Source organism: Anopheles bellator, chromosome 2, assembly GCF_943735745.2.
Source record: "Anopheles bellator chromosome 2, idAnoBellAS_SP24_06.2, whole genome shotgun sequence".
Taxonomy (NCBI): domain Eukaryota; kingdom Metazoa; phylum Arthropoda; class Insecta; order Diptera; family Culicidae; genus Anopheles; species Anopheles bellator.
In genome coordinates, this window is record NC_071286.1 from 46267042 (window position 1) to 46282193 (window position 15152).

A 15152-nucleotide genomic window follows, 5' to 3' on the forward strand; every position below is an offset into this window, starting at 1 on the left:
CAAAAAACCCCAAACGTGGCGCGCCTGGCCGAAGTTTCGTTTGGGGCGGATTCGTTCGGCACCGTAAAAATATTATGCTTTCTAATGCCCCCTTCTTCTCGAACTGCTCGGGGACGGTGGTTCCAGAAAGGGTCCAGGGTATTGAAATATTGGCATCCGGGCATCGCAGCACCGCTCAAGGGCTTCGGTAGTCTAGTTTTAAAAATAAATCACACAAAAATGCGCGTCTGGTTTCACCATCCTGAGCTGAGAAAGGCTGGAAGGCCAGCCCTTCCCGGGTGGTGCGGCCACAAGGCCACACGCTTTTCTTCTTTTTGACATCATCGACCGGGGCCGGACCGGGCCGAGCCGGGCGTAATTTAATGTGCGCCGCAATCGCCACACAACGCAATAGAACGCGTTCGCGGCCGGCGGCGCTTGGCATCCTCTCATCATCGGACGGGTGGCGGCCGGACTTCCGGGCCGCAGTGTGGCAACGATTTTTCCCATCAGCGGCCTAATTTCGTTTCGCTGACGGAATGAAATCAGCGCCGGTGACAACTCGGACTGCTTCAGGCGGATCAGAGCGATACGCGTTGCGCCGATGAGCTCATCGGCTTCGGAGGTCTTACTCATGTGTGCGTCTCCCAAACTACCGTCTCGAAGGGCCACCAGCAATTTGTAGCTCAACAACTTCAGTACCGGACAGTTTGCTAGCAACGACTCCAGCGCGGCTTCTTACGTAAGGTGCAATTCCGAACGGCACGCGTTGGCACCGTGATGCAATTGAAGTCATCAGCGTCGCTGATGCGATCGGGGGGCTCGCCGCACTGAATGAATCAAGTAATTAGAATAATGATTGATGCCGGATTGCTCCGGATTGTCGGACGTCCAATTCGCGCGTCACCGAGGTCCACAATCGGAACAGCGGGTGACGGTCCGCTTGATCCGCTTGATGATATGCAGTGACACGTTCCAACCTTTACCTTGATGCCCCGTGGGCAACACCGAAAACCAGCGGGGCAACGCGTCGACAACTTCATCCATCCCAAGGCCACGGCCAGGGAACCGACTCGGATGTTCCCGCTTTCGGAGCGACAGCCGGATACCGGAAACTGCTGCCGGTTTTGTGACGACAACCTTCCCAACGGCTCGAAGGATCGTGTGTTTGTGTAATGCATTTTTTGTGGTCCTCCTGTTCCTGTTGCTGTCGTTTGTCGGTGGTTCTTTTCTCGTTTTTTGCTCGTTCAACATTCAAACCCATCGTGGTGTAAAAGTCATCAACAGCTCTTTCGTCCTCCGGAGCCTCCGGAGCCTATGCAACTGCGGCTCGGTGAGCCATGACGAAACCAAACCAGATGGTACCGGGCCAAGCGGAGGGCCATGCGAAGAAGCGCAGAGAGACGGCCGCACGGGAAAGATTGACTTGCAAGCCGCTCGGACGGAATAAAACGGATGTGAACTATTAGTCGAACGAGGAGTGGAGCATGCGGCCTTTGAGATGGCTGACTCAAGTTACCCGGCGATGTCGTCGTCTTCGTTACGGCGTTACGGGACAGCCGAAGCTTTCGAGTAATAATTGGTGAAGGATGCGCCCCCCGGCAGAAAGGGTTCGCCCAAGGGCCACCCCCTTTCTGATCCGCTTTGATCGCTCGTTCAGCACGGCGCAGGGTTGAATAGGAAATGAGAGGCGTGCGAGGGATCAGGAAAGGACGGTTTTAATTATCGAACACGCACCGTGATTGATGCTTCGGGTTCGGGTCGCCGAGCAGTTGCACCATCCGAATCGCAGATTGATGTTGCTGCCCGGCGTGGACTTCTTTTCGGAATGGCGCCGCACTCGGTCCTCGATCGTGGAACGTGGGATTTGCTGCGCACTTCAACTCCATACTCCATACGAGTGACGAGTTCGGTTCTTTTATTTTTAATACACTCCGTAATGATGTAAACACATGCGTTTTAAGTGCGATGCTCACTTTTATTGCCCTGCCATAAAATGGAACTGCTTTCATGGGCTCTGTGCGGGACTCTGGGATAGTTTTGGGCCGAACTGATTCACGGGATGAGTTATCCGATATGCTCTGCGGCAGTCAAGTCATTCTGGGAGTCGGACGGATCGTGTACGATGTGTGTGTGCGTGTTGCTTTGCCGAGGTGAGATCATGATCCTGTTTCGTGAAGTAAGCCGCACCAGAGCGAGCTATGGACCTTTCCGTAGGACCCCCGAAAAATGCCGCTATCGCCACTCAGAGTTCATCCAACGGTTATTTTCGTTTTGCACACACATTTTCACGCACGCAACCAATTGAATAATAATTCATCACCACATTTCCAGCTCGGGGGCCGCCGCCGCCCGATAAGTTCCCGGCCCGGTCCGGGATCATATAAATCACCCGTTTGACCAAGTTTCTGCTTATTAAGGTCATAATTTACGATCCGCATTAAACCGTGGCCGCGCTCTTGTTTGCGGTTCGCCGTTCGGCGTTCGCGAAGGTTAACGATGACCGGTGGCCACCTACCGGGGTGACCGGGGGCCAGCTAGTCTCCGGCAATTCCAATTCCGAAAAAAAAATTACAGCACGATAGGGAGCCGGAGCAGTCGATTGGATTTCGCTCACCGAAAGCCAAGCCAGGCTAGGAATTCGACTTGGTCCGGACCCAGGTCGGACCCGAAATTCAAATTGCGATACTCGACCGCACGGGACGGGACCGTTTCACCCTTCCCTGGCCGGCCTCTTAATCGGGGAGAAATTGAGAGCATCCGGTAGAGGGAGCCACCAAAAAAAAAAAAAGGTTAGCAGCAACCGTCGTCGGTCGGTTGGACCTCTCGTGCTGTTGGTCTATGGAAATGTCATCTTGTCGAGTGACGTGCATGGCACGAAATTTGGTGCTCCCCTGGCCTGGCTCGGCACCCCTCGACGGACTGGCCATAAAAATGGCGGCCCAAAAGCGGGTATCGAAGGGGTATTCCTCCTAACATTGGTAGGTAAAAACAAAACACCGGTGTGTGTGTGGTTGAATGTGTTCGAAAAGGGAAAAACACCTCCATTGATAGAGTGGGACCTCCTCCGGCAGCCAGCCGCCCACTCCAAGGTCCGTGCGCCGGTTTGCCGCATGCATGGCGCACGAAGTCACATCCATCGTGCAGCCTAATAAAATTATGTTAATGTGTCCTCCCGCCACGGCGACACTCGTTTCTCCCGGTAAAGGTGACTGTTTGCCGTTGGTCGAGACCACGGCTTGGCCCTTTTTTCGGTGGCGAACACAAGGCGAACGGCGGGCTGTATAACCGCGGTTTAAGACGATCGACAATTTCCGGGCTTCGTTAGCCCGCGGAATCGGTTAGAGAAATTCACGTAAATTGCGATAAAAAAAATGATAGCAAATATGGTGCGCTGCGGCATGCGGTGAGTGATTTGATAGCGATTTTATGTGCGGGACAATCCGGGTGGTAATCGGGCACCGGACTATCGCAGGATTTGATTACAATCCATCATCAGCGTCATCGAATTGTTTCCTAGTTTTGTCCCGTGGAGTTGCCAACGAATCATGCTAACCAGCTAGAATGACCGAGGACGCGCCGCTAATTGCGTATCGCTTGTCCCCGGCGAGTAATCCCCGGGATTCTCCCCGGGTGTTGGGTGACCGGTAATGTCAAACAAATTACCACACGCTTTTCGGTGCGGATTTCCCCGCACCGCGCGGTCCCGGCCCTCGTCGTCGTCATATGCAAATAAAATGTGCGTTTAAACGGTTGCCCAACAATTAAGCTCCGACCGTCGTCTGACGAGAAGCCGACACCGTCCGTCCTCCCGGGGCAAAAGGAATCAATCAATCTTTGAAAAGCCCGCACCAAAGCGCGATGCGCGCTGTACGCGCATTCGGCTATCGATTACAGCGATAAATGCGAATCAAATTAATTTTCGTACGGCATTTGGCGGCCTTTTGGCGGCTGAATGTCGAATGGAAAATAATCGGGACTCGAGGCACGCTCCGGCTCCGGCAGCATCATGATGGAATTTCGACCCGACCATTGCTGACCGCGCGCCCGCAAGATGGCGCGCGATACATAAATGAAACGGATCCTCGCCAAAAATGGCCCTCCGTGGTGGTGGTAGAGGATCAGATAAAGATCATGCAGCCCGCTGAAGCAAATTAAACTCCGCTGATTCCTTCTCGCTCTCCCCTCTTTCTGTTTCTCCCTCGATCGCTCCTATCTCGCATTGCTTCTGGTACCGTGATTGGAGAAGGGTTTCCCATAATCAAATTTAGTGAAGCCGTCTCCCTTCGGAACACGTATGCAAATAGCATGGCCAAACACAACGGTACACGCGAAACGCGGGCTCGACCCGAAAGAGAAAAAAAACGGTTTCTTCGTTTCGAAGATCGGTTTCGGTTACTCGCCGTAGGAACATATGTTTCGCTGCTCCGTCCCAGCCTCAGCGTGCAAGCTGTGCCGACCCAACAACAAAAAAAACAACCGAAACGGCCGAAAGGTCAGCCGGGGTGGTTGGTGGTGGTGGCCTTTTGATTTTGCCGCACATTTCGTCGACTGTCGAAGGCTGAAACATTGTCATCAGCAGCAACGGCGACGATGTACGGGGTGGGACCTCCGGCAGAGGGCGTTTCGCCGACAAGGATTGTTTACCGGGACACGATTATCTCGCGATCCCGATCCCGCGCGACTCTAGGCGGGGAGCATGTCGTAGCATGGGTTTGCCTCTAATCAGAGGCGTATCACATTTCGTATCACACACCCGTTTTCCTTTCCTCAGGCGCACAATTCACTAAGAGATTGGCACCGTAGCGCCGGTGTTATCGTATCGTTGTCGATGTGCAAATAATGGACACAAATCTTCTTCACAGTGACAAATAGACTCGGTTGGTCAGACGGGTGCTAAAGTCAGTGCAACACCTCTTTTGGAGAGCTTTGGGCATATTGTTTTGAAAGCTTCCCGTCGCGGAAGCTACCAGAAGCGACGATGAAGCCAACCCGCGATCTGATCCCGGTCGGGATCTTCTGTCAAATTGAACGAAAGGACGCAACCCAATCTGTGTTTTTCTATGAAAATTACACTATCAGATATATAAGGTTGGCTAAAAAGAAATCGATTATTTTTGTGTGACTTTCAAAACTGTATTTAAGATGTTCCGATTTGCGTCAAATGGTTGGTTCGCAAAAAGTTGAGCAATCCATTTTCAGAATCCCTTCTTGAAGTCAATTTCTTATCATTGAGGAAGTTTTGCAATACGCGAAAAAGGTGATAATCGCTTGGTGGATGGCCTAAAACTTCCCAATCAAGCTCCCGGAATTCTTTCTATTCCTATTCCTTTTCTGCTGGCCGATTCTGGCCATTTCTGGTCAATCGCTTGCTTCGAACGGTGCAGTAATTGACATTAGAGATCTGAAAGCAACTCATAGTAAATGATTCTTTTCAAGTCCCACCATATACCCAGTAGAACCTTCCTAGCCGTGAGTCCTGGTTTCGCCATTGTTTGAGTTGCTTAACCATGCTTAGACCACCATCGTTTTCACACGGTATTGTCGTATTTATCCCATTTCTCATCCTCCGTACGCATCCGGTTAAGAAATGGGTTGATTTCGGTTTGGCCAAAACTTAGCAGAAGGACATTCGATTTATCACTACGATGCATTATTTTCGTGCTTTTATCGACATTTTCAACGACGGGTCTGCCGGGTCCGAGGTGCATCTTTCACATAAAAAATAACTGAACCGAGTCGACGAAATCAAAATCGAATTCATTATCGAAGAAAAACTGTAACATTTACCGAATTTTCTCTTTGTTGACTTCAATAGTTAACAACACCCTGTAACTCACAAACGAATGAAAGAAATAAAAAACAATAAAAGCGTTTGTGAAATGTAAGCCTTAAAAAAAGCTTAAACTTGAAACTCTACAGTTAATACTTCACCAGATATCGATCACTGAAGCCTTACTTGCCAGTAAGTGTCCTGGATTCGAGATGGCCAAATTCGTTTGCGTTTCCTGTATCATACACGCGATTGACTTGAGGTCTAGTTCCATGTTTGAAATAAATGAGGAGTTAAAATATTTAGCAATAACAAAGATAGCAGCAGAAACATATTGGAAATCAATGTATTTTAAAAACTCACTATTTGTGGATATGGATTTGTTACATCATTTCAACAATTGCCTTATTGATGCTTTTTATTATTTCAAAACTCCATCCTTTTGTTACGCGGAAAATAGTACAAACCACTCTGGATGCCCAAATTTATGCCGAGCTGCATTGCTCACACTTAGCGGATCTCCCGTAATGAATAAAGCGCATAAATGGAATGTGTTTTTGTTATTTGGTCCACTGAAAACCGGAATCCTTGGCGTGTGGAACCTATCCTTTCACAATTTGGGAGGTTTTCTCGACAATAGGGACGCAACGTGTCGCGTAGTTGCCGCGTTCCAGTTTTCGTGTTTTTTGGTCCTTTCTCTACCGTCTGCTGGTTTGACCATCCTTTCCAGTTGGCTCGTATATAGGACAAGGAAAATTTTCCATTTAACCAGCCAACCGCCAGACGCTACGGAGTCACTGTGCGCTTCGCTTCGGTTGAGTAAGGACACGGTGGCGACGAAACTGGGCCGTGAAGTAAGCGAACGGCAAACATTAAAAGGTATCCGATTGTTCTGCAGCGTCCATGGAGCACCCGGAAAACTAATCCGCCCAATGGATGATGCACCGAGTGCTCGGAGTGGCTCACCGGGACCGGGCCCGCTACAGTCCGAGGTGGATCACGATAAAGTTTGCTCGCTACCGGACCGGACGCCCGGTTCGAGCGGAGTGCGCAAAATCGGAAATTTTCATTTCGCAATCCTCCCATCTTCGGATGGGAAGTCACTGCTCAGCAGACTGGAAGCATGGTCTGCGATTGTTTCGATTTCTCGTGGTTAGCTTCCGACCAGCGCTTTTCAGGAGGCTTTCATTAAACCCTTAATCTAGATGGCCCGAGATTTCTGATGATTATGATAAATCGGTTGTCTTGTAGCGTCGGATTTATGAAACCGCTACGGGTATGTTGAAAGGATAACGAGAAAGTTCACCGACCAAACACATTTGATTCCCGCTTTACGAAGGGTAAATAGCCCAAATGGGCTATCTTGAAATGGCTGAGCCTATCTACCGAAGATCTTGCCGACACCGTGCCACCAGAGGTAATGAAGTTGTAAAACACTTCGACCAACATTTCGAGCAACCCTCGCGTACACCAAACCCATGACTCACGCATCGATCGTTCCTTCACTTCCGGACAGCTGGAGGGCGCATATGGGCGCACCCAGTTCGAGGAAACCCAAAATTGGGAAACGTGCTCATCCCTAGCTGGCAACCCGGACCCCCAGAAAGAGTAAAACCTCCGTCGAAAGCGGAGAAAAACGGCCGAACTTTATGGCTAAAATATGCTATCCAGTCGTGGTGCGGGGGTCCCGCCAGAGATCAGCCCGTCGTTTGTGGGGGTTTCCTCGTAATAAATGACTTCTTCGTGATGCGCCCGCATAATAGCGTGGTCCGCCCGATGCGATGCTTACCGGCCACATACTTGAAGGACGGCACGGGGTCCAGCGCAACATTCATTATCAATTATTTTACCTTTTCGACGGCTGTTAACGGCGCGAGGTTTTACGAGCCCCGGTCCGACAGGGCTTGTCCGCCAAGTACTTGTTACGAGGTGTTTTTTATGCTTTACGACGAACGTTTTGGTGATACGAACATATGGCCCCTCCGGTGTGTGTGGACTTAAAATTAATGGTCAAAAATTAATCCTACAATCAGGAATCATTTACAGGCGCATGATTAATCGGGCAGTGTGATCGTCCCGTGCGGGGTTCGCTGTTGATCGGAAAAGCCGAACGACGCTACGGTAGCCACTGGTCAACGACTGGCCGGTGGCGAAGCTGATGCTGATTGTGTCAATCACAATTAAACAAACGGAACATAAGTAACATGGCATGGCATACGCGCAGGCCGCCAATCGAAAGACGGTTTCATTCCTGAGCCGTTCCTTATCTTGGGCAACATCGATCGAATCACTTAATCCCTGCCTGCCCGGGGGTTGCAACAATGTTTTTTCGGTGTTGCTGTCCTGGGCTCCGAACGACCACAAGCCGTGAGCCGTGTGGAGAGATACTTGATCTCTCCCGCATCTTCGCTGATTGGTGCGTGATTAATTCGGGGAGTTTCGGGTGGGCCGACCATAGCGAGAACTTTTTTTAATTAAATTCGTTCCGTTGGTGCGATGCGTTTCTTTGACTTACGTTCGTTCGCCTCAAGCCCAGCAACAATTAAAAACGTGTTAACACCACCACGTTTCGAGCGCAATTAAACCGTATAGCGTCAACTGAGCCGCGGAAAGTATCTTCGCCACGAAGGCATTAGGTTGATTGTCGGTTTTCCATGAATTTCCGCTTCGCCGTCGGAAAACTGGAACGATTGTTTCGGTACCACAGGACTCTCGGTGCACGATAAAGAAGGCCGTCGCCACGCGGGTCGAAGGCTGGCCGTCCAAATGACGCCTCGCGAGAGAGACCCACAGAGTGAGCAATCCCATTTAACCTCCCCTTCGACTCCGGGGATTATGAGCTGCATAGTTTGCCGATTGCTGGGCGGCTGGCAGCTGACGCAGCATTTCGGTTCTGCACCATTTGTCGTCCTCTTCGGTCGGTCGTTACGGTCTGCGCACGCCACGATGTTGACCCGCAAAAAAATCGAGCTCGTCGCTCGTGTACTTTCTGGGTGCAGTGCTCGAGAGGCGGCGAAAGTTTGTTTTTCCTAATTGCGGCGGATTGGTGTAGAGCAAAGTTTCTAATTTATGCTTTTCGGGCCACGAAAATTGACCATGCCATTTGTTGATTCGGGTTAATACGACCAAAATCGATACAACATAAATCGATCCGTTTGGTCCTCCTTTTTCCCAGTCCCAGTCAAACCCATTTTCAACGAAGAACGATCAGAAGTTCATTGACTCGTCAATTCACCATGTAACGCCCGATTTGGAAAGAATCGAATCGCTTTAATCTCAAACATGCTACTCAAACCGGGTGGTTTGACATGATAATCGCGCAGCCTTTCTGTTCTCTTTTATGCATTCAATGCACGGGAACATCAAAGTGCAATCCGCGCGAAGGTTATCGTGTCGCCCCTTTCCGTTTACTGTTCCGTTTTTCGGTTTCTCTTTCGGAATTTCGGCCAAAGTGTGTTGTGCAATCCGATACGCTGGTGGCTTCTGCAATGCAAAACTGGCAATGGGGATGGCGGCTTGGAACGAGGAGCTTTTACTACAATTTTTGCACGCTTGTTTTATAGCAACGTTGATTATGTTTTGAAACCCATTATGAGATGGCGCGTGCTTGCGCTGGCCTGCAAGTGGCACAAAAATTGGCCAGCCTCACGTGCTTGGTTTTTCTCATCCATCTAAGGATTATACCATTGCTGGCTATGTCTTCGGATGCGCTACTTAATGCGCAGTTATGCTAGTGCTACCCTGTGGACGACGTGACGTACAGTTTTATTAGTGGACGGATACAATGAAAATGCACAACATAAAGGTCGTTGTATCCTTTTGTTTGCACAGCGTATATTAGCTGCCCGTGCCCGTGGATGGACGGTTCACACGCTCTCGTATGCTTGCTGGGCTTGGCCCAACATAAGGCCCCCGGATGGGCGGACAACTTTCGCTAGCACTTTTTATTGCGGTATCGTACATTAATTTCCCTGAGGGTGTACTAAGACGATTTCGGTGTTTTCTCGTCTCGACAGTGCTGGGGCCGCACATGACAGCGTATACCGTCGTCCTGTAATCTGCGGTGCAATATATGCGGTTCTTCCGTCGTGCCCTCTGCGGGAGAGGGGATTATTTTTATCCTGATGGCCGGCCGTTTGTGTACTTTATATTGCTGAAAAAGCATTCACCTTTTTCTCACCGGGCCTCGGAACGGGGATGCAATCATGTTGGAAACTCAATCCCCTTTTGTGGACAATATATTTTGTACCTTCCGAGCTGCACAATTTTTATGAGTACTTATAAACTGTAGTATTTGTTCTTCTAATGCGCATACGTAAATCTGCGCTGCCCCAAAAACACCGCACGCATCGTTTCTACATCTTCTTGCCGCGTGGCCGCGAACGGAACGGAAACTTCACATAAAAGAAAGCATAAATTGACCAAAACAAACGCGGTGTTTTGAAATATGACCCGGCGCTGCTCGGCAAACGAAAGTCAGGCAATCAGAAAATGGAAACGAAGAAAATTAATGACAGTGTTGGTCCGATTCTGTCACGCGGGCAAGGCGCTACCTTGACTTCTAGGTCACCCATAAACAATAAGCTGCCCACCGAAAAATCAGTGCCGCCCAAGGGAAAAGTAAAGTTTGAAGAAAGTTAGCCCACCGCACGGCGGCGGCGGGTATGTAGAGTCAACAGCTTCGTGTGGCTGGTACCACGGTCCCCGTCCGACCTTTCAGCTTCTTGGTGTGTTTTTTTTTTGGGTGTGAAGTGGGGGTTGAATCTCACGATCGGCTTCTGAGACGAGAACGCAACCCGCTCGAGCGGAGGGCCAAAGTACTTCGTCACCCTAGTGTTAGCATCTTGTGTGACCACTTCTTTTCGGACCGACCGGACGATGATTTGGCAGGTTAGAAACGAGCTGGCTGGACGTGCGTATTCCTGTGGGAAACCGACGACAATGGCAGTCACGATCGACGTGTAACGTGCCCTGCGCCAGATGCAATCAGTCGGCGGCGGCCTGATCTTGCCTTCGTTCTTACGTAGATGGCCACAGCAATTTCTTTCCCGGTCGAGTCACTTCATTTGCGCGTACCGCGTGGGTCCTTCTATTTTTTTTTTGGCACCGCCGCCATTTATGGCGGCCATGGTTCGTTTCATAAATCATACCCTTTTTCGGGAACCGGGAAGCGCACTATCGGGAAGGTCCAGGATAGAAAGTGCTTTCATAAATCATCGCACTGCGAAAAACGGACTCGTTGGTAAGACAGTGTAGCAAACAAACACTCACAAACAATCTCAAGATGGCTAGGTTTCATGACGACTGTGCCACAAAACAATCTACGCAGAGTCATTAGATATGTCACTTCTTCGGTTCTGCAGCATCTTTGCAAAAATGCAATGAATTTATTCCCATCGTCCAAATGCTCGTCTCGGAAGAAGATCGAATTCAAAGAAGCTGATGGGATCTGCCTCAGATAAGTCGGTTAACATTCACCTGTCAGCCGTTGACACGTTAAAGGGAGCCCTGAATGGGAACCTTCCTAAGCCACAGAAATGTGTCGCGAGCGATGGAAATGAAAGGTTGTTCATTAAATTTGGAGCCTCGATAAGAAAACATATTTTTATAGATTAAAATACGCTCTATTATTTAGTTTCCAGGAGACTCCAATTTATAAATTCCATCCCCGAAGTGATAATCTGGAAGGGCTTCAAAATACGCTTCCGCAGCTGTTATGGCGTCATTATTTGATGAAAAACGTTTTTCATGTATGATTGTTTAGGTCCGGAAACAGATGAATGCAGTGAATACTCTAACCATTCGATCTTTAACTCACGGATTTTGGCCATTTTCAAAATGCTCTTGTGACATGGATCATTGACCTGATGAAAGCGGATGTTTTTCTTCTGCAAACCAGGCATTTTTTCACGATTTTTCTATTTCAGTTGGTCTGAAAGGTTACAACAATAATCCGAATACATTGTTTTACCAGTTGAAGGCTACTACGACCACGTTTAAACTCAGAAACCCCCTTTTAACCCTCTAATCGACGGTGAAGAGTTCTTATAAACTGTCAACATTCGTCCATAAATTTCATTTGCTTTTCAACCTTAATAAAAATTAAATCATACCATTTACTTGATATTTTCCGTTGTAAAAAATATTGTAACACGTCGATACTAAATGGCGTGTGAAGAAAAATCAAGAGACCGATTGAAATGAAACTTCAAATACGTTCACATTAAGAGTGTACAAATATAACAAAAAAAATTAGGCCAGTAGCAGCGCTCTTTCTAATCGAGGCTCCGAATTTAATGAACAAACTAGTATACCATAGATCCGTCTATTGGTCCAATTTTTAATGTTCGATGAAATTGTCACTCGCATAAACCCTTATCTGGTTGCCATCCCGGGACATTATCCGGGTGGACCCCCGAAATAGGAGCACTAATCCTCCAGTCCGAGAGTGGCCAACGAGACCGCTTTCTTGTCCTCGTCCGGTGGAGCTCCACCATTAATCTTGCTCGCCATAGGAGCTGCCCGCTGGAATGCCTACCGGATAATCCGTTTGATGGGTGTGGATCACTTTCATGCGGCCCATCACGGATCCATGGGCCATTACGCGTGGCTACAGTTTATGCGCCCAAAGTCTCTAAGTCTCTTATCGGCCCCCCGACATCACGGCCCTTATTAGGAAACCCCTTTTTTTCTACTGAAGCCCGGTTCGTTTGTTTTCCACAATTCTTGCCCAGCAGCAGCAGCATGTAGCATGAATAATGATTTTAGATTTATTCATTCATCATGCTCTCACCTGTTGAGTCCGGTCGGCCGGTTCGTGCCGTGTTCGATTGTTTTCGGATCGGGAATTAAACGGTCGAGCCTCGGCCGGTCGGCCCGGTAGAAGGATGGTACCGATGCCGTGATACAGATAATCAGCGGCTGCTGCTGGTGTGGTGGTGCCGCCGTCGCTGCCGCCGCCATAGCTGGTGAGAGCCGCCCGATAGCAATCTGATATCCTGCAGGCTCTCGGTTCGTGCAAAAACCCGTGAGGCCGTTTAACAAACAGCGCCCGTCAGCCGGGCGGACCCAATAGATCCGATAGATATGTTTTTGCGTTGTTTAATTTTTCTGATTGCTCAAATTGTTTTCCTTTTGCAGAACCTCTCGAACGTCTCGCGCACAGCGGGTGTTCTGCTTGAGTAAGTGGTCAAACTGCTACGGAGCTGACACAAGCGTCCCGTGCTTGAATTGAGTCAGCCTCTGGCCCTTGTTGGCTTTTGCTGTTCCATGTAGAAGCATTATCCGGGCTTAGCCACGGCAGATGGCAGAAAGATGGCTTTTAATGGTTTTTTGGCCCGCCGTTGATGCCGGTCTGCGTCTGCGAAGATTGTGGGGCCACGCGGAAGGATGCTATCCTCTGATAATTATGCTACCCCCTTTCGCACGGAGCTTAGGTGCCCTAAGGCGTGCCCTGAGAGCTGCCCGGCTCTGTTCGACTCGATTTCGGTCGGACCGGCAGCCATTGAAGTGATCCGGCCGCGACGGTGAAGATTTTCAGCTCGCGATAATGCTTACGACTCAGGTGACGCGAGACACTGAACGTCGGTCGGCTGTGGTCCTTGGACACTGAAGTGTGCGCCCATTATCACCTGTGTTGATGGATATTTTCACGTTTCCGTAGCTCGTACCGGCGCGATCGTTTATTGAGTTTGATTATCTTGTGTATTTCATCGCCCCGAATGGTTTCGCGATTCCGCTGATCATTGTGAGGCAATGATCCCTGGACGAGGAGTTTGTTTTCTTCCCATGTCCCCCATGCTCCACATCCTCCGAGAGGTCGTTTATCGCTATCCCACCCCGAGGCCATGAGGCCCCGGCGGGGGCTGGTTCCATTTATTTTGCTTCGATGCTGAAGTGAATTAGCAAGTCATTAGTAGGAAGTAATAAGTTAAACACAGACATTAAGAAGATTAATGAATTTTGGAAGGAAGTGAAGAAGCCAACGGGGAAGAAAAGCGATCCCGATGGAGTCGACCGTGGCATAACAGAGTATTATTTAATTTCTCTTCAGCAGAACTCTCGACCGGTTTTTTGGGTGTTCAAATTCCAGTATGGTTTGTAGGTTAGAAAGAAAGTAAAACAGATTTATTCGCTTGATAAATGATGCGCCCCAAAAAGAGCCACATTCTGGTGAGAGCGTGTTTTCTTGGGCACTCATACGAGTATGACCGCTCCAAACACAAATACATAAAAATATCAAGACGCATTGCGTGGCGTGGTGCTGGAGAGCAATAAAAGTGGAAGATAATTTTTACGACTGTATTAAGTTGCTATAAAATTCAAAACTAAATCAGTCTGACCGAACAGGCCCCGTTGAAAGGAAGGCTGTGTGGGAAAATTATCGTTTTATTTGACCTCCGTTCAGCGGATTGCCATCGGGCCAGCCAAACGGGAACACCGGAGTCGGAGTTTTCGGCGGGACATATGGGTCCGCACACACGTGCCGTGGCCCCAAAGCTGGCGGTTTATGTGTATTCTTCACAACGCCTCAGCCACGTCTTTACGCGAGCATAACTAGGGTTATGAATTAATGAACAGTCCGGAGGCGGTCCGGAGCCGCCCACGGGAATAAATTCTTTTTATGAACTGGGCAGGAGAAAGCCGCACGGCCACCTAATTACCGTCATGAGCTCCAGGCCAACGGGGTGGCTATGCTGATTTCAATCGTGGTATAAATGGGCCCGAACGTGAGTGAGTGAAAAGGGTCACCCGGAACGCCGGTAGCTGATGGTTATCAGCATCGATCAGTTTTCGAAAGCTCTCCCCCAACACATTGCATTGAGCTGGGCGGCAATCGAACGGCGGGTAAGTGGGAATTGCGTAGGAATATGCTCTCGAACATTGTATGTGTGTACGCCGCGTCTTGGGGAGTTCTTGGAGCGGCACGAGATGCGGCTCCCACCGTGAGGCCCATTTAGTGGAACCCGTAGGAGTGGCGCCGTAGTAAAAGGGCATTCCGAGAAATCCCGCACAGGGACCTGTCAACGGTTCATCGCACAAAAGTGCCCCGGCCGCCAAAGGGCGGTTGACTGGGCCTAATTTGCATTCAGCGTAAGTGAGGGAGCCCTCACGTCCGCTGTCAGTCTTCTCCCGGGGACGAACCGCCGACAAGCCGGTGGACAGTCTCATTCAACTGCCTGCCAATCCACGGTTTATTGTCGGTGACGGTTCCCTTTACGAACGTACTTTCCTACACGTCACAATATAAATGATAAATAATTTAAATTAATATCCAAACGGCCAGGGTTGTCCCGGTCAGGGTTTAATCGTGAGGTGAAGTAGTTGGTTTGGATATGGACATTGGGACGAAATTATGTTGCCGGTCCGCGCAACTAGGGCGTGGATGTGAGAGAGAGAT